This window comes from Zalophus californianus, chromosome 9 (genome assembly GCF_009762305.2).
Source record: "Zalophus californianus isolate mZalCal1 chromosome 9, mZalCal1.pri.v2, whole genome shotgun sequence".
Taxonomy (NCBI): Eukaryota; Metazoa; Chordata; class Mammalia; order Carnivora; family Otariidae; genus Zalophus; species Zalophus californianus.
This window is the reverse complement of record NC_045603.1, coordinates 62,192,355-62,211,267: the sequence shown is the minus strand read 5'-3', so window position 1 is coordinate 62,211,267 and position 18,913 is coordinate 62,192,355. Positions and strand designations below refer to the sequence as shown.

Below are 18,913 nucleotides of genomic sequence, written 5' to 3'. Positions count from 1 at the left end.
ATTCGTTTATCCATTCACCTGTTGAAAGGCATCCTAGTTGCTTCCAGTTTTGGACCTTTATAGATAAAACAGCTATAAACATTTGTGTAGAGGTTTCCATGTGAACATAGTTTTCAGTTCACTTGGCTAAATATGTAGGAGTGTGATTGCTGGGTCATATCGTAGTTTATATTTAACTTCATAGAAAACTGCAAAACTGTGCAGCATTAGAGTTTAATCACACATTTTGGAGATTTTTTTTTTTTTTTTGAGGGCAGAGGGGGTAATTAACAATTGATAAGATTGAGGCTAAAAAAAGTTCAACTAGGGGCACCTGGGTGGCTCAGTTGTTAGGCATCTGCCTTCGGCCGGGTCATGATCCCGGAATCCCAGGATCAAGCCCCGCATCGGGCTCCCTGCTCAGCAGAGTCTGCTTCTCCCTCTGCCCTTCACCCCGCTTGTGCTCTCTCTCACTCTCTCTGTCTCTCTCTCAAATAAAATCTTTTAAAAATAAAACAGAAAAGGTCAACTAATTATTATCTGTGTAACATTCAGCGTATCAAGTGACTGCTGTGAATATAGCATTAAATTTGGTGAGCAGGTGATACAAGAGAAGATCTTGTTTAAGTCTTCAAAGGAGTTTGCCATCTAATAGGGAGGGTAAGTTTTTATAAGCAGTGATGTAAGGCAGCATTTAGGATTAGGCTGGGTTCTGGTTGTTCGTGTCTGGTTGTGATAGTAATGACAGTATCCAACTGATTTGTGCCTGGGTCTTAATCTGTAAAGGTGACTGACAGCACGGAGAGGAAAATGCCATTAAAAGAAGGGTTTATTATTTACATTCCCCAAGAGAAGGGAGGCCCTACCGGGTTTGGTCGGGAGGAGAGAATAATGAGAAAGTGAAGCTCAGAGCCTTTTTTCTGTTTTCCACGGGAAACACAAGGCAGGGCAGGGGCAGTGGCATTGCATTAGCTAGTTTGAATCATTTTGGCAGGCTTGGGGGTATGCGGTTGTTCCTAGTTGTCTGGTACCGGGCCCTGGGTTGATTTAGGGCAAGGGAAATATTGGCTTGGTATATGAGTTGATAAAGGATATAGTTCAGGGTATGGGCTCTGGATGGCAGGGGAGGTATAAATGACTCTCGTTGTTAGTTTGGCCCTGTGGTTAATGGATGAAAAATCAAGAAATACAGAATCTAGAAAAACACAGAATACCAACACAACCTTCCTGCCTAGAGCTCTCTGTACCTACCAGTTGAATAGTTTTAATTCAATGCATTACTGACTGCCTGCTTTGAAACAGGGGTACACAAGTGTGTGAAATGAGGTCTTTGCCCTCAAGGAGCTCATCATCTATCAGGAAAAAAACAGATTCATTCATTCATTCACTAAGCATTTATTGAACATCTACCATGTGCCAGGCACTTGCTAGTCTCTGAAGACACAGGCTTTAATCTATTGGATGGAAAGTGCATAACCAAATAGAGGAGGTTTCTTTGCCTTATAAACGTTAATATTTAATACCAAAATACATACTCTCATTTTGCTCTTTGTTTTCTATTTCCCTCTACCCCTCAACTGTCCAGTTGTTTTCTAGATATACATTTAGATTTAGAGGAGCTTAGATTATGGATTTGGGTTTTCACATTTATGAAAAATATAAGAAATGGTATATGATTGACAGGTTTTCTTTTCAGAATGTGGAGCACATATTTTTTTTCCCTAGAGCAGATAGTTTATTTTTTTTTTAATCTATTTATTTGACAGAAAGAGACACAGCAAGAGAGGGAACACAAGCAGGGGGAATGGGAGAGGGAGAAGCAGGCTTCCCATGGAGCAGGGAGCCTGATGCGGGGCTTGATCCCAGAACCCTGGGATCATGACCTGAGCCGAAGGCAGATGCTTAAAGACTGAGCCACCCAGGCGCCTGTCCCGAGAGCAGATAGTTTAAAAGTGCAAAACTTTGGGCGGCGTCTGGATGGCTTGGTCAGTAGAGTATGCAACCCTTGATCTCAGGGTCGTGAGTTCAAGCCCCACTTTGGGCATGGAGCCTACTTATAAAAAAATGCAAAACTCTGATTAGGTAGTTGTCTTGACTTTTTCTGCTGTGTCTAAAAAGCAGTAATGGGGGAGGTGGCACAGTTGTGTGTGTGGCTGAAGGAGGAGGGGGAGAGGCTGTGGGGAGAGAGAAACTGGAAGCTAGAAGTCAGAACACTGGCTCTAGTGTTGGGTTTGTTGTTACCATGTGCATTTTGGGCAGATTGTCTTCCTCTTTCTAAGCCCAGTTTCCATTTCCTCATTTAGAGAATGGGTTGATGGTTACCACTTGTTCTACCTATCTCGTATTGTGGTTAGCGATGAAGTGTGGTATAAATATAGACTTATGCGGTACAAATGTAGGGTATATTGCATACCTCATGCATAAAAAGCCTCAAAAAATATTGAAGGGATGAATGAAGATATCCCTTTTTTCTTTTGTTTCTGATATTTCACTCTAAGAAATGAGAACTGAGAAACCTTGAACCTGTTTTCTGAACTTGGGTAGTATTTAACATCTCTAGCTGTAACTTAGTAATAATATGCTTTCTTAAGTTTAGCTATGCTTTTGAGTGGGTTAGTGGTGGCACTTCAAGAAGAGTAATTAAAGAGGATGCATATTTTCTATCTTCCTGCAGAACTTAGAGTACATTGTGGGAACTCAGTAAATATTTGTTGATTGATTGATGCTTATTGAGAGTTTAGCATATCTAAATAAAACCTTTGGGGACTAATTCTAAAGCAGAATATTTACAAGTTAGTGAAAAGTTGCTATACAGACTGGGAGAGGTCATCATGGAATGGAGTTAATAAAGAAGACTTGATAGAAAGTTTGAGAGAGATCCTGATGTTCAGCTTAGAGGCACAGTAGGTTTTGCTTGTGAAATGAAAGAAGAAAGGCATACCTGATTAGGATTTCAGGGAGAAATGAGAATGGCACATTAGAAAGTGAATGAACTGGTGGGACTATAGTAAAAGCCAAGTTGATGAGGTGTTAGAATCATTTTTAAATTGTAGTTATCAGTGGGGCTATACATTTATCAGAGTCAAACAGGCAACCTTCCAACTTTGTTCAGAAGTGACTCCTTGTCACTGTATCTAGCTTTGCAAGGTTGAGACTTAATGCTTAGAAAGCATCTTTCTTCTGCAGAGCAATCTCTTAGGCTGCTGCTGTCATTAATTCTATAATCTACGTAGAATATCAGAAGTTTTTAGTAGTTCTGTAGCCCAGCTAAATAGATAGGCCAGGAATTAGCAGCCTTTTATGGAGATGTACCAGTTTGGATTACTTTCCTTTTCGAGGATGAAGAGGATTCTTACTGTGTAGGGATTCTCACTAGCTGGTGTGTGTGTGTGTGTGTGTGTGTGTGTGTGTGTGTGAGAGAGAGAGAGAGAGAGATAGAGAGAGAGAGAGAGAGAGAGAGAATGCTGGCCCCCAGCTGTAGGTGGCTGGTAGAGACCATTTAAAGTGGAAAAAAGGGCTGAGTATTCGTTCAACAGACCTCTGTTTGTGTGGAGTAGTGATGACGCTTCTCCCCTAAAGTAAAGGAGCTTTTCTTATCTGGACATTATAGCAAGTTGGCAGGTACTCACCTCCTTCATGCTTACCATCAACCTGATTATATATTAGTAAGTACAAGTTGTATACTACTAAGTACTAGTCTGGATGATATTTTTCCTGGCCATCTGGGCAACACGGTATAGATGTGCTACCTGCTCTCGAGAATTTCAGTGTAGGACTCTTAAACCTAAACATAGAAGCATGGACAGATGATTATATAAATGTCTATCTACTATGTTTATAAGATGTGGTAACTGTCTTCTGATTTTGAAGAACTGCCACATAGAACAGGGATTTGACTATTGTTTGACCTCAGAATTAGTGTGAAGACTGATAGGTGAAAGCTTGTAGAGGCAAATTGTGATCAAATTTGAGGAGTATACTTATTTGTTAACAGATGAAGTAGGCTGCCTCAGATCACAGTTCTCTATCATAGGCATTATAGCAGACGCTGTCATCTGCTGGTAATTTGTAAAGGAAGTGCAATTGTCATGTGAGTGGTTGGGCTACCAGGGTGTCACAGCCTTGGCACTCTTGACATTTTTTAAAAAGATTTATTCATTTGAGAGAAAGAGAGAGTGCGAGTGGGGGAAGGGATAGAGGGAGAGAATCTTCAAGCGGACTCCGTGCTGAGCGCGGAGCCCAGTGCGGGGTTTGATGCCAGGACCCTGAGATCATGACCTGAGCCAAAATCAAGAGTCAGATGCTTAACTGACTAAGCCACCCAGACACCCCACTGGTGACATTTTGAATGGGATAATTCTTTGTTGTGGTGGACTATACTGTGCACTGTAGGATGTTTAGCAGCATCCCTGGCCTACCACTAGATGCCAGCAGTACCCCCTCCCCCAAGTTGTGACACTCAAAAATGTCTCGAGACATTGCCAAACGTTCCCTGCCCCAATACAGAACCACTGGGCCCAGTGATGTTAAGGTGCCTCAGAACTCTAGTAATTTAACTTTTTTTTTTTTTGCAAGTAAATTCTACAGCATAAATTTTTTTAGCAACTGAGAATTCGTTAAAGGACCTACATAACTGGAGTAGGGGTATTCTTTTCTTACCTTCCAATTCAGGGAAGCTTTCTAGGGTTGGGAGGTTTTTCCGAATCTGTTGCATGATGTTGGTGAGCTTAGAATGTGCAGGACATTCCCTAAACAGGGTGCACACTTGGGAGAGGGCTGAGAGATGAAAATGAGATGAGACAGGGTTTCAGCCAAGACCCCCAAATGAATAGTGTGAGGGAGAAAAATGTGAATGAGTTGTTATAGCAGGTGAGTTGTGGTCAAGAAGAGCATCAGAGGTCTCTTCCTGATCATTCTCCTTATTCTTCTCTTTCTCTGAAAGCCGGGACAGCTCCGTGGGAGAGGAGGAGGGAGTGTCCAAGGAAATCACGGGCTTTAAGTTTGGCTTGAATCTTGTCTCCTCCATTGACTAGTTTTGACCTGGCAAGTTTTTTTTAACCTCACTATGCCTTGGGGTTTTTTTTCATTTTTAAAAATTGTGGTGAAATATGTAACATATAATGGACCATTTTAAAGTGGATAGTTCAGGGGCGCCTGGGTGGCTCAGTCATTAAGCATCTGCCTTCGGCTCAGGTCATGATCCCAGGGTCCTGGGATCGGGCCCCGCATCGGGCTCCCTGCTCTGCAGGAAGCTTGCTTCTCCCTCTCCCACTGCCCCTGCTTGTGTTCCCTCTCTCACTGTCTCTGTCAAATAAATAAAATCTTTTAAAAAAATAAATAAAGTGCATAGTTCAGTGCTATTAAGTACATTCACAGTGGTGTGCAACCATCACCACTGACCATCTCCAGAACCTTTTCATCTTCCCAAACTGACACCGTATCTATGAAACTCCCCATTCCTCCTTGCCTCCAGCCCCTGGTTACCGCATTCTGCTTTCTGACTACTCTAGGCCCCTCATATGAGAAGTATCACACAGTATTTGTCCTTCTGTGACTGGTTTATTTCACTTATTCACATCATGTTGTCAAGCTTCAGCAGTGTAGCTTGGGTCGGGATTTCCTTTCTAAGGCTCAACGGTATTCCACCGTATGTATGTGCCACATTTTGCTTCTCCATTCATCTGTCAATGGACACTTGGGTTGTTTCTACTTTTTGGCTACTGTGAATAATGCTACTGTGGGGTGTGTGTGTGTGTGTGTGTGTGTGTGTGTGTGTGTGTGCGCGCGCGCGCGCGCACGAGTTCATTTAAAAGGTAAAAAATGCTTCTTTCATAGAGTCGTGGTGGCTGTCTGGAAAGGCTCCTTGCAGAGTGCTGGTCATTAGCATACGATTAGTGGCACTTTCTTTCCTACCCTTTTTATGCCAGCTTCTTCCCTTTTGTTTCTTTTATGTCTCCCCACTCCTGGGACTGGTAATCAAACCAAAGCTGGGACTAATGGTTTTTTCCCTGCCAATTTAAAGTCCATTCTAGGACTGATGTTTTGCCATCGGTATTCCCTGAACTGTTTGTGTTACTTCAAGACTAGTGAATCTCTGGACATTGGAGTTGACTCTACGGTTGCCTTAAGCGCTGTTTTTTTCAATGGCTCTGAGAGTCCTTCGCTAAACTCATTGTCACACTTTTCTCTAAGATAATTTGTTCCAAAACCTTGCTAATGACAGCTTGCTGTGCCCAGGGTCCTGAGGTCCCTTCATCAGGGGTTTTGATTCATTTGTCATTCAAAAGACTATTGATATCCTGAGGGCAAGTTTTAGATACACTTGGTGAATTTCATTGCTTTGTTCTTTTGACTACGGCCTTTAAACACCCAGGCTCCCTCCCTCTGTGGGAAGGAATATTTTTGGCTGGCCCTTTTCTGTCTGTGCTGTGCCATCTGTCACAGGGGTCATTGCTCAGAGGCTAGCTTCTTCCCTGCTGGGAGCAGGTGGTCAAAACCAAGGACTATTGACAGGGTCAGGTTGGGGCATCTTACCAATATGCCCCCAAAGCTGCATGCATAGCTGTTATCCTTCAGAGGAATAAGAGAAGGTCTTATTTTGTGGTCTTTTTCTGCATTAAAGAGGAAAAGATGCAGACGTGATCTTAAATTATTAGTTGACTCCTGTGATCCAGGCACTTGTCATCTGTCCTATGTGTGCCCTTCCCTCTACCTCGACTGGTTCTGGACTCTAAGGCTACTACCTGAAGCAGCCTATAGTGGTCAAGGAAAGAGACATCCGTGCGAATTATAGGCAATATAATTACTCAAACTGATTCATATCTAAGATGCTAGAGGTGACATCCTGATCCTTGTTCAAACAAAATAAAATGCCCCCGAAATCTTTCAGTGATCTCGGGTGGTAAAGACCTTGGTTTTAAAGTCTTATTTAAAGAGACTGTGCTTCCAACCACTCAGGATTCTGGGCCTGACTCACAGGGGAGCCAGCCCAGTGCTGAGTCACTTAGCTAACTTCATTCATTGATCATGTGCTTGTGCACAGCTTGGTTGCAAGGTGGGAGAGAATTACTATTTTCAAATGTTCCTTCCTGAGGTAGCATGGTCCAGAAGTCAGCCGAGAGACAGGATGCTGGAGTTCTATTCTTGGCCCAGCTATGCACCTTCGGCAAGATACATCCCTCTCCCCACCTCTCTACCCCCCCACCCTAGCGTGTTAATATGGAAGGATCAGGGAAATAAAACCAACAAGACAGATAAGAACAGAATTTTTTTTTTAAATGGTTTTCCTAGAGAGATTATAAGGAAATAGGGCCCACAAACCCATGACTCTCTGGTTGGCCGAGTGTTTTTCCCCACTTGCTCAGGTAAGTTGCCATAGCCTCCACTTTTAAGATAAAGAGGAATTTTTCCTCCAGAGATGAGCCCTGGCATTCCTAGTCTTTGTTCTTTTCCAAACCAGTAATGCCTCTTTCCCGTAGTACTCACTGCATTGTGCTTGGGTACATTCGGCTGTCTAAAAAGCACAAACAATTTTTTTCTCTTAAGTGGGGGAATTACTTCAGAACAATTTACCAAATAAATTAGGCCTAAGATGGGTGGTCTCTGGTTACCAGAATCAGCTTGACCTAGTGTAAGGTACTGCTGGTTTCTCTGCGGGCTCCCTAGTTCCCCTGGAGGCCTAGTATTTGCATGGCTCTGTTCGCCCTCCCTGGTGTGCTCTCATGTGTCCCATCCTTCCAGACCTAATGACGCCTTTCACTTCTTCTGACCCTTGGAGAAGTCAGGCCATTTCTACCTACACATCAGGTATTATCTCCTCCTTGGCATCCTAACCTCAGTATGGTGGCATCTCTAAACTCTGCCAACAGAATTCTTTTGTTTTTAATATGAAACAGTTTAAGCATACGGAAAAATATAGAGAATAATGGACTATTTGCTTTAGCTCTTTTTTTTTGAATGTAAGAAATCACCATGGATTCATTTGAGCCCAGAGGCACCATGTTCACCCGCATCCCCAACTTTTTTGTCTAAGGCACAGTGTGGAGTGCTTAGCCTCCCTGTAGGGAGCTTGCCCTCCTCCACCTGTATTCATCATTCTCTTTTCCTCAAGTGCTTTCACAGCTCCCTTCCCACCCCTCACTGTGATCTTGGCAAATTGCTTTATCTCTGTGAGCTTTTTGGGTTTTTTAAATGTGTGTGTGTATTTATATATATATAATACATCTTTAAAAACATATATATATATAATATATATGTATATTTGTTTATTTATTTATTTAAAAGAGTATGCACATACATGTGGGAGAGGAGGGGCAGAGGGAGAGGGAGAGAGAATCTCAAGCAGACTCCACGCTGAGCACAGAGGCCAATGCGGGTCTCGATCTCCTGACCCTAAGATCATAACCCAAGTGCAAATCAAGAGCTGGACACTTAACGGACTGAGCTACCCAGGCGAACCCCTTCTGTGAGCTTTATATTATATGTCTCATCTGTAAAATGAGAATAATAGCAACACCTGCCTTCTCCAAGTTATTTTGAGAATCAAATGTGGTAATATATGTAGAAGTGGTTTATAAAGCTCTGTGTTACATGTGGCATCAGTCTTCCTGTTTTCCAAGGCTGTGGGAGAGGGTGCTGGGGAAGAGAGATGGCCAGGGGAAGGGATGGATCAGAATCCACAGGGGCTTTTCCAAATTAGGACATACCTACTTACATAGACACATATTCATATCATTAGAAATGCTTTGAAGGTAGAGGCCAGGGGAAATCATCTCTATCTAGATTCCCTTCTTTTTATCATTTTCAAGGTTCTCTGTTATTTTTTGACCTATCTCCCACATTGTTTTGCGCTGGAATGGCCATTTAAAAAAAATCAATTTCTTAGTCTGTCTCTGCTCAAAGTTCAGATTTTCAATAAGAATCTTCATCAACTGTTTGGCAATGGAGGTTTGCTTTCACCAATATGCTTTGCAGAATTCCTGCCACAATTCTTTATTACCCCAAAATATGTCTTTCTATCCATTGTGCTCTATCTCTTCTACGAATGTAGTCTGAAGAGAGCTCTCCTGCTGTGCAAGAGTTAAGGATGCCTCAACAGTTCCTTTAGAGCACATTAAATGGAAGACAGGTGTAATTACTGTCTAGTCATTCCTGTGCCACTGTGTATAGGCTTCTGAGTAGATCCTGCCTGCTGGTCATTGTCTCTTAGCCTTCCACATTTACTTCATCATTTGATTTATGGGCGCCTGGGGCACTCGGTTAAGCGTCTGCCTTTGGCTCAGGTCATGATCCCAGGGTCCTGGGATTGAGTCCTGCATCAGGATCCCTGCTCAGCGGGGGGTCTGCTTTTCCCTCTCCATCTGCCCCTCCTTCCTGCTCATGCTTTCTCTCTCTCTCTCTCTCTCAAATAAATAAATAAAATCTTTTTAAAAAAATCATTTGATTTTTTCAATTATAGTACTCCGGCCCAGAGTAGAGAAGGGGTACATGGGTGAAGATATTCCTGTATAACTGTAGTAAGAACTATTCAGTTTTATTACTTGAAATGTTTAAGACTCAAGGGTAGAAGTTAAAAATGCTTGTGCTCTGGAACACAGTAATTGAACTCCTGGGTGTATACCCAAGAGGAACTCCCTCATTTGAGCACATGGTGACCTGGACAAGAATGTCTTTGGTAGCACTGTTGACAATACCACACAATCGTTGGAAACAAAGGCTCATCAGCAGGAAGGAAGATAAGTTGTGATATAGTCAGACAGAGAGCTACTACTGTGAAGCCATGAAAATGATGAATTAGGGAGGTGTGTCAAAAGGAATCTCTCAGCCATACTGTGGGGTGGAAAAATGCAAGTTTTAGGATAGAATCAATATTTTGCATTTATACAAAGTATCAGAACATGCAAAACAAGTTTTGTATTATAATGAATATGCTGTTTAAATGGCAATAATATAAAATAATGTAAGAAGTGGGAGAGTTTGAGAAACACTTAATTCAGGATAGTGGTTGCCTTTGAGGAGGGTAGAGAGGAATTGTATGGATTAAGAATACACAGGGGTAAAATGGAAGTTATCTATAAAGTTCCATTACTATCTGTATGTTTTTTTAATACCCGAAATATTTCATAAAGTGAGTTAACTGTAATAAAAAGGGTTGAAAATGTATGTCTCAGTTCATTTAGGTTCCTATAACAAAAATACCATAGACTGGGTGGTTTGCAGACAATAGACATGTATTTCTCAGTTACGGAGGCTGGGAAGTCCAAGATCAAGGTGCCAGCAGATTTAGTGTGTGGTGAGGGCCTCCTTCCTTTCATACAGGCCGGCTTTTTGCTGTGACCTCACAGCATGTGAGGGAGGGACACAAGTATTCAGTCGATAGCGATGTGTAAAGAATATGACCCCAGCTTTGGAAAATTATAGGCGAAGGAAAGAACTTAGAAGGATTTAACAGAATTCTGTGGGTATTAGCTCATAGATGATCTTTATTTTTTATATTTTCCTAGTGTTCTGCAGTGAAATACATATTATTTTTATAACCAGGAAAATAACAATAAATGTTATTTTTAAAAAAGAGGTCACAGGATATCAAAATAAGACAGTAAAAAGGAGTATTGACAGCCGCTCGGGGCTTTTTCTCCAGTCTGGACCTGAGAGTATTTTACAGTTCCTTTAACTGGCTATAATTTTCAAACACTTTAATTTGATGAGTGCTTTACTGTTCTTTTTGCTTTAAATTTTTTTTGTTTTTAAGGACTTGGGTTTAGAGGAAAAAAAACTGCTATGGTTTTTAAAGCCAAAGGATGCTATTTAGTATTACATAAAATCATGTTAAAACAAATAATGATTTTCCAAGACTGACAGCATGGTTAATAAGCTAACTACTTCCTAGTTAGAAGAAATTCTCATGGGGTTGAAGATAGTCTGGATCATACTGCAGAGAAATAAGCTTAATTTTAATTTTTCTGTTTGCCTTGTACCTATAACATCATACATTTCACATGTTCATAGAACAAACTTCCTTTTCTTCTCAGCTCAGATATTACTTTTAATAGGAAACCCTACCTCTGCCCTATCCCATACCCATCTGCCCCTGATTCTGGACTACGTGAATCCCTGGTACCTGATAAGGTACCGGGTACCTTAATGCTGTTGTGTCCCCACATGGTAATTGGCTGGTAATCCATCTGTCTCTACTGGAGTTTAAGCTTCACAGGATCAGATGCAGATGTTTTGTTCATTATAGAATCATTCCTTGGTATCTAGCACAGTATCTGGCACGTAGAAGGCACTGGTAAATAATTCTTGAATGAACAAATGGATGAAAAGGTCACAGCTGAAGGGGACCTTCTGGAAACTGACCCAACTGATGGAAAATTTTAAACTGGGTTTTCTGTGTATAGGTACAAAAGAAGTAATTAGGTTGAGTAATAAGAATTCCAGAATTCTCTCTAGAACTTTTTAGTGGAGAAATGAAAAGTCAGAGTTTTGTTTTTTTTTTTTAAGATTATTTCTTTTGAGAGAGTGAGAATGAGAGAGAGAGAGTACATGAGAGTGGGGAGGGTTAGAGGGAGAAGCAGGCCCCTCGCCGAGCAGGGAGCCCGATGCAGGACTCGATCCTGGGACTCCAAGATCATGACCTGAGCCGAAGGCAGTTGCTTAACCAACTGAGCCACCCAGGCTCCCCAAAAAGTCAGAATTTTTAAATGTCAACGACTTACTAGAAATAATGAATGAGGAAGTAGGGAAATGAAGAAAGTACACCCAGGATTGACATAATTAACGATAAAAAATTGTTAAATTGTTTGCTCCTTCCTCTTATCTGATTTTAAGTGTTATTTTTAAATCTTGCTTTAAATGATTTAGTCTGATTTCTTAATATTAGATAAGTTGTTTTACCAGTATTCATTTTATAAATACTTCTTGAAATACAACATGCATATAGGAAAATGCAGAAATCACGAGTGTACTCTGACAAAATTTTGGTGAACACACCTGTGTAACCAGCAACCCAGAAATTTCCTCCTGCCTCTCCTAATCACTTAATACCTTTCTCCAAGGGAACTACTATCCTCAGTATTCATTTTTGCACACAGTTTTTACAGAATGCCTCAACCTATCACGCTCCTATCGATATCAGGAGTCAGTCAGACTGTTGGACACAACCATTCAAATTGTCGCCATCTTCCACCTGGTGGTCTGAATGAAGGCATGATAACTTTAGCCCAAGTGGATGCTCTGTTTTATTGACAACAAATATCATATTCCCAAATCATCACTTAACCTTTATCTTGGAGATCTTGGACTGTGGTGTGTGGAAAGGTGATTAGCAGAAATTCAGTTCTGTAGTTGATTTGAGCTCTGGTTCCCTTGAATATTGAAGATTTCAAAACTGCTAGGTGCATTATTTAAGAGGTTTTAGAGTCAATTTGCTTTCTATTATAGCTTTTGTCTTAAGTAAAACAAAAGCTGAATACCATTCATTTATGCCACAAACATTTATTTGATGTCCTACTGTGTTCCACTTTGTGGGCAAAGCACAATGCAAGGCAAGGATGCGGTGATTAATAAGCATGATCCTTGCCCTTGAGGCGCTTACAACTAGGGAAAATGAAACACAGACACATAAAACCATAGTTTAAAATAGTGTTTTAGGAGTTGACCTAAAGTACTGAAGGGCAGGAGAAGTTATTTTGAGGAGGGGGAATATGAACAGCTATCCCAAGCAAGGTTAGGCAGGAGAGCATTCTAGGCAGAGGGGATGGCATAAGCAAAGGTGTAGGAATGGAAAAGTACAGTAGGAGTGAGGGATGGTTTCATGAAGCATAAGCTACAAGCAGAGAATAGCTATTAATAGGCTGAAAAGGGCCCTGAGTGCTCGTTTAAAGATTTGAAATTTTAATCAAAAAGCAGTGGAGAGTCTGAAGATTTCTGAGCAGAAGGAAGCCGTGGCCATCAAAGCTAAATTTCCTATAAATTTCCAGTTGGGTGTACAGTTTAGAATTACTATACTGTCCCTGAGGTTTGCATGGGTTGTGCCAGCTGTGAGGATTAGTCAAATTCATTTGTTATCAGTGAGGTGGTTAACAATAGTCAGGGTACCATAACAGTTATGAACAGTTTTTGGCTTTAATGTTTCCTACAGGATATTTGCTAGGCCCACCTCTTCTGAGTAGATAGAGAACTTCGGACATCTTAGGGAAGAGTATAAGATTAAGTTTTGTTACTACATTACAAATGAGATTAGAAATCTGTTTCTCATCTTGCTACCACTGTGCTTGTCCCGTTATAACATTCTTTTCCTGAATGAGAAACGTCACATTACAGCAATGTCACACTACAGAGTTACACTGGATGAAGAGCCACACTGTGAGTTTAAGTCCTGACTCTCCTGCTTGCTATCTTTGTGACTCTGAGCAAGTCACTTAACCTCTGTGGGCCAGTCAGAGAGTGGTTGTGAAAGTCCAGTTGGAAAGTACTCGTGAAAGCATTACTAACAGTATTGGGATGCGTCTTGCTGTGCTTTGTATTTGGATGTGACATTTCCATGCAGGCATTGCTGGCAGTGCTCACGGATGCTTCTGAAAAGTCCCTGTCCACGCCATGTGCACAGTGCTTCATGGCAATGTGTTATCGCAGGGGAAAAGTGCTGGGGTAGGAGGCAGAACACCAAATGCCAGCCCACCTTGCCACTTGCCCATGGCACTCAGATGTCATTGCCTGCTTTTGTAAGCTACCTTGTATTTGTCTTAAGGCACCTTAAAAACAAAAGCGTACAACAGCACAACAGAAACAAAACACATACAAATTCAATTCCAAAAGACTTCATGAGTAATGCAAATGTTTATCTGATCATTCTTAAAGAAATTAGCAAGATGTATTGGGCGTTAGTCCACTAGAGCTGCTAAAAGGTTTTCGTTAGCCGCTCCATATCATCCTTTCTTCCTTTCTTTCTCCTTTTCTTTCTGTACCCAAACATCCCAGCCCCACTGAAAGTCATCTTCAGCATCAGCTGCGTTCCCGGGGTTTTCCTTCCTGACCTCTTTATCATCAGCTGCCATTATCAGTATGATCGTGTAGCATTTCCCCCTTTCCCTTCTTACTCATTGTTCTGTTCAGCATGAAGAAGATGGCTAGTCTCAACAGGAAAGAAATTCTCCCTCCTTAGAAGGTGGATGGGGGACCATTTAATATTTTGTCCCCAGGTCACTGGCTGTTCAATAGAAAGCAAGGCAGTTAACCTCTCTGACCCCAAACACCTTTTCTGTGAAGTTGGATCTAGCAGTAGTTGCTCTTTGATCCTCCCAAGTGAGGATGAGATAAGGTAAGGGATGAGAAAGCGCTCCGTAAATGTTAGAGTGCTGTGCAAATATGAGGTTGCATTCATCTGTAGCCTCAGCAACTGTTTGCAGAGTCTGTCACTGTCAGCTCAGTCTCCCAAGACTCCTGGCAAGCCTGAAATCTCGTTCAGGAAAGATCTATCCGGTTATAAATCATGGCTGACCACATTGAATTGTTTGCTGCTATGATTTCCTGACAGTTTACAGCCAGGCTGCGGTGTATTACTGTATTTTCATGTGTATGACCCTTCAAGAGCTCCTGACGTAATCTCTCTCATCTGCTCCTTGCGGTAACCCTGTATGAGGAAAATGGTTTTATTGTCCCCATGGCAATCCCACTGTGTGTGTCTCCCTGCTTATAGTCACAATGTCTGAGTGCACAGCACAGTGGCTGCTTGAGTGACGCGTCTTCCCTTTCCCCAGTGACCTCATAGACGTGTGAGTGATGCTTCTGAGTTCGGTCAGCACACTGTCTTCTAGTGGCCATGTAGTGGGTCTACCCTGCCATCCACTAGTGATTGATTGAGCAAGTGAAGAGCAAAAACAATACAAGCTCAACGAGACCTTCATGGTGTCTATACTCAGATCTCTTAGCCACGCTCCATGCTGTTTGAATGCCATACAGTATGACCTGGTTTGGGTGTCACCTTTTTTTGACAAGGGAAGTGACCTGTGTGTTGCTGGCGTAGCAAAACTCCATGCAAGCTCTCAGTTCTCATGTTTTCATTAAACGTCTTCCCCTTGTTTGTAGAGTTCTTTGGGTAGGCAAGTCATTGTCAGAGGCATCATGGTACCAGGGAAATCACGTGGGCCTTGGGTGGAGGCTACTTCCTGTGTGACCTTGGAATTCTTATTTTTTTCTTTGAGTCTCTCTTTCCTCACTTGTAAAATGAAGCTGTCAATACCAGCCTTATGAGGTTGTTGTGAGGTTAAAGTAATGTTTATAAAGTGCCTGCAATATATATTATCCTAATCTTTATAGCTACTGCACCAGCTTTGCAGACAGGCACATAACCACTTTCCTATACTGTTGTATGTCCATATCAAGTGAACTTTATTCGTGAGCAATCCCAGATCCATTGTTCTAGGAGCTGTCCATTGAATTCTGGAGTTGAAAGAGACCCAGTCATTATCTTGTGTACTAGTTTTTGGGCCATCCTGGCACTCCACAGGGTTGTCTTCAGGGGTGATCTGAGATGAGTGAGGTGGACCTTGGGCCCTGCTTCGATTACAGCAGAGTTACTTTTATCTGTATTATTGACATTTCACCCAGCATTTTATTTGAAAAAGACTTCCACTGATTGAAAACAAAAAGCTTTAAAATTTTAATCCAACTTTCTGCCATTCAGTGCAGGAATCTCCATTACAAGATTGACAGATAGTAACTTAGAATGTGTTGTGATTATCAGTCTTCTAAGTTCTAAGCTTTCCAGTGCCACATAGTAGCCACTCAAGAAGCGCGTATTGAATGGATGAATTCTCGGTCATGGTTGTGGTAGAGATCAACGGAATAGTGCTAGACCTCTTTTTAGCCTCTGTGTTCATTTCTTTTTTCAACACATAGTTCTTTCTGATTTAAACTTATATGTTTAGAACTTCAGTAATCCTCTCAGAGAAGCCAACTTTGCTCAGCCTGTCAGAGTCCAGGGCAGCTAATTAATTTATGTTTATGGAATCATAGAGCTAAAAGGGATCTTTGAGGGGGTGCAGAGAAGGGGAAAGAGTGCTGATAAGTAGTATAAGTGAAATGGTTAAGACAGACCCTAGAGCCAAACAGCTTGGGTTTGAATCTCAATCTGATCTCAGGCAAGTTACTTAACCTCTCTGCTTCAGTTTTCTCATCAGTAATGTGGAATAATGATAATACCTACCTCACAGAGTTGTTGGAAGGATCAAAAAGATTATATAAAAGTTTTTAGTACTATGTCTAGCACATCTAGTAAATGTCCCATGTTATTATATGCTATTATTATCGGTAGTATTATGATTATCATTATTTACTTATTGAGACCTACTTCACAGGCATTATCTCATTTAACCCTTAAATGAGGAAGTGGAGGCTCCTTAAGATTATGTAATTTGCCCCAGGTCCATTAACTGGCAAACTGCAGAGCTGGCTCTATAAACGATTTCACTCACCTCCCTCCTTATGTAAGTAAGACCAAGGCTTGGGTAGGTGAATTATTAGGGGCCATACAGCTGGTCAGTGACAATATCTGAGCTATAATCTCAGCTTCTCAATCTTGGTCTAGGATTGTTTCTCTTTTGAGCGGTGTGGTAGAGGTCTTGATCTGATGTCATAATTAAAAAAAAAAAAAACTCTAGAGCAAAGGTAATGTCAGCTGTCCAAAACTATTATGATTGAAAATTGTCAAGCTTTATGGAAGCATATGGGCTAGAGTCTTACCAATCATGGAGAGTAGAAACCTCATAACTCTTATTATAATCAAATGCCATGTTTTTGAAGATGGCAAATATAAGGCCAGCTGTGAAATATTGTGCCTTAACTTCTAAATTCTTCATGATATGAAAAAAGTATATGCAGACAAAAGTAATACAACCTGGGGTGCCTGGGTGGCTCAGTCGTTAAGCGTCTGCCTTCGGCTCGGGTTGTGGTCCCAGGGTCCTGGGATTGAGCCCCGCATCGGGCTCCCTGCTTGGCGGGAGGCCTGCTTCTCCCTCTCCCACTCCCCCTGCTTGTACTCCCTCTCTCGCTATATCTCTCTCTGTCAAATAAATAAATAAAATCTTAAAAAAAAAAGGTAACACAACCCTGTGATGCTGATGTTATCATAAGTCCGTACCTTCATCCTCGGTTGTGAAAGATGTTATAAGGCCAGCAAGCTTTTCCACCATCTCTTTCTCTGTTGAGGGTCAGTCATTTTCATTCCCCAGTTGAAGCTGGCAGGCATGCCTCTGGCTGTATATAGTCTATAACGTAGTAGAGAGCATCTTGCCTACATTGGTCTACATTTGTCTTTTGTACACATGATATATTGATACTCCTCAGCTACCTTTTATATCCACATTTGGATTTTTTTGTATCAACTGAAAAATGAACATTTATACTTAGTATTTCATGTCACTGATGGCCCACCGAAAATTTATTTCCACAATGATTTCATCTTTGTTCAGCAAGATCTATGCAATGATTTTCAGACATTGTTTTGGATTTTTATTTATTTTAGAAGATTGAATGAGATGGAAAAAATTAAACTGATGATACAGCTGGTATTAACTAATATTTACTGTGTCCTTTCTACTTGTTAGACACTGTATTAACCCCTGTACTTTCTTTGTCATTTTAGTAGGTCTGATAGTCATTATACAGTAGAGGCAAAGCTTAAAACCATTGGATTTTTGGTCAGAAGCAGTGAATCTCTAACCCAAATCATATATTCAGTGGACTTAAACTGATTGACTCTGTCCAGTTGGAAAGGAAAAGAACAACACGAACTATGAGATGTGTTGATTTCTTTTCCTCAGTTATATAACAGTAACATAATTTAAAAAATAATGATCTTTTTGTATGTACAGCTACTTTCTCCCTCCACCCCCAACCATGTTCCTTCATATGAAAGGATTTTTCCTGTGCCCACCATGATGGGAGAATGTGTACATTGTGTTTCTTATCTGGGCTCTGGAGTTGTACCAGAAGCCTAAGATACCTGGAGCAAAATGCAACTTCCCAAATGTTTTGGTCTTCCTTAGACATAGGAACGCCTATTCAGTGACATTTCTTTTCTAGATGTTTAACATGTGTCAATAGTTTCATTCCTTGGAAAACACAGACAATCTAGTGGAAAATAAGACAACATCTGCTCCCTCTTTAGACCACTGGGGAGGGGAGGAAGGACCAAATAGGTGGAGAGGCGAGTCTCAATATGACTGAAAGGAAGGCATAGGAAATTGGGGTTAAAATCTAAGGTACATGTTGGAATTGAGGCAAAAGAAGTAGAGAACCACAGTCACAAATTTCAATTACAATGCAGTGAACAAGAAAAAATTGTTTGCACTGTAACTTGAATCAGGAGACTAGTGAAGAGAATGACAAAGATATGGGGGCAACAACCAGAGTCTACAGGGTTTAGGGTATGGGATATAAAGGAGAAAGGCTCCTGTGCCTTGTGGAAGAAATAAAGGAACATGGAAAGCCAGTTAAATTTGAAAAAAAGAAAATTGGTGCTAGGGGTTAAGTGATAAAATAGAGAACAATTTTGACTTGTAGTGTCTGCAGGGCCAGGGAGATGGAAGTGTAAGGGCCTCTTGAGATAGAAGAGTAGGCTTTCTGGTTGTATGGATATATAGACAACATGGGATTCTGTCTTCATTTTGGCTGCTCAGGGAAACTTTTGGATCTGTTTACAATCATTATAATCATTGGTTTTGACTTCATTTAAATTCCCTTTTATATTGAAACCTTCATGTACTCAAAGTGTTAAGTGCTTCACAAGCCCCTCGTGGTAGAGTTACTTATTTATCATGGTCAATCTTATGTTTATATCCATATTAGGCCTCTTTCAAAATATTCCATAAACGGACCCTTCAAAAGGTATCTGTGGGAAGACATAGATGTAAGTCATTGAAGAGTGACTGTC

At 41.1% G+C, this 18,913-nt stretch overlaps 1 protein-coding gene across 4 annotated transcripts in view; it reads left to right on the top strand.

Annotated features, from left to right (window-relative positions):
- SCN8A (sodium voltage-gated channel alpha subunit 8) overlaps positions 1-18,913 on the top strand; it is a 179,503-nt gene that overhangs the window by 30,428 nt on the left and 130,162 nt on the right. The gene's annotated exons all lie outside the window — the stretch shown is intronic.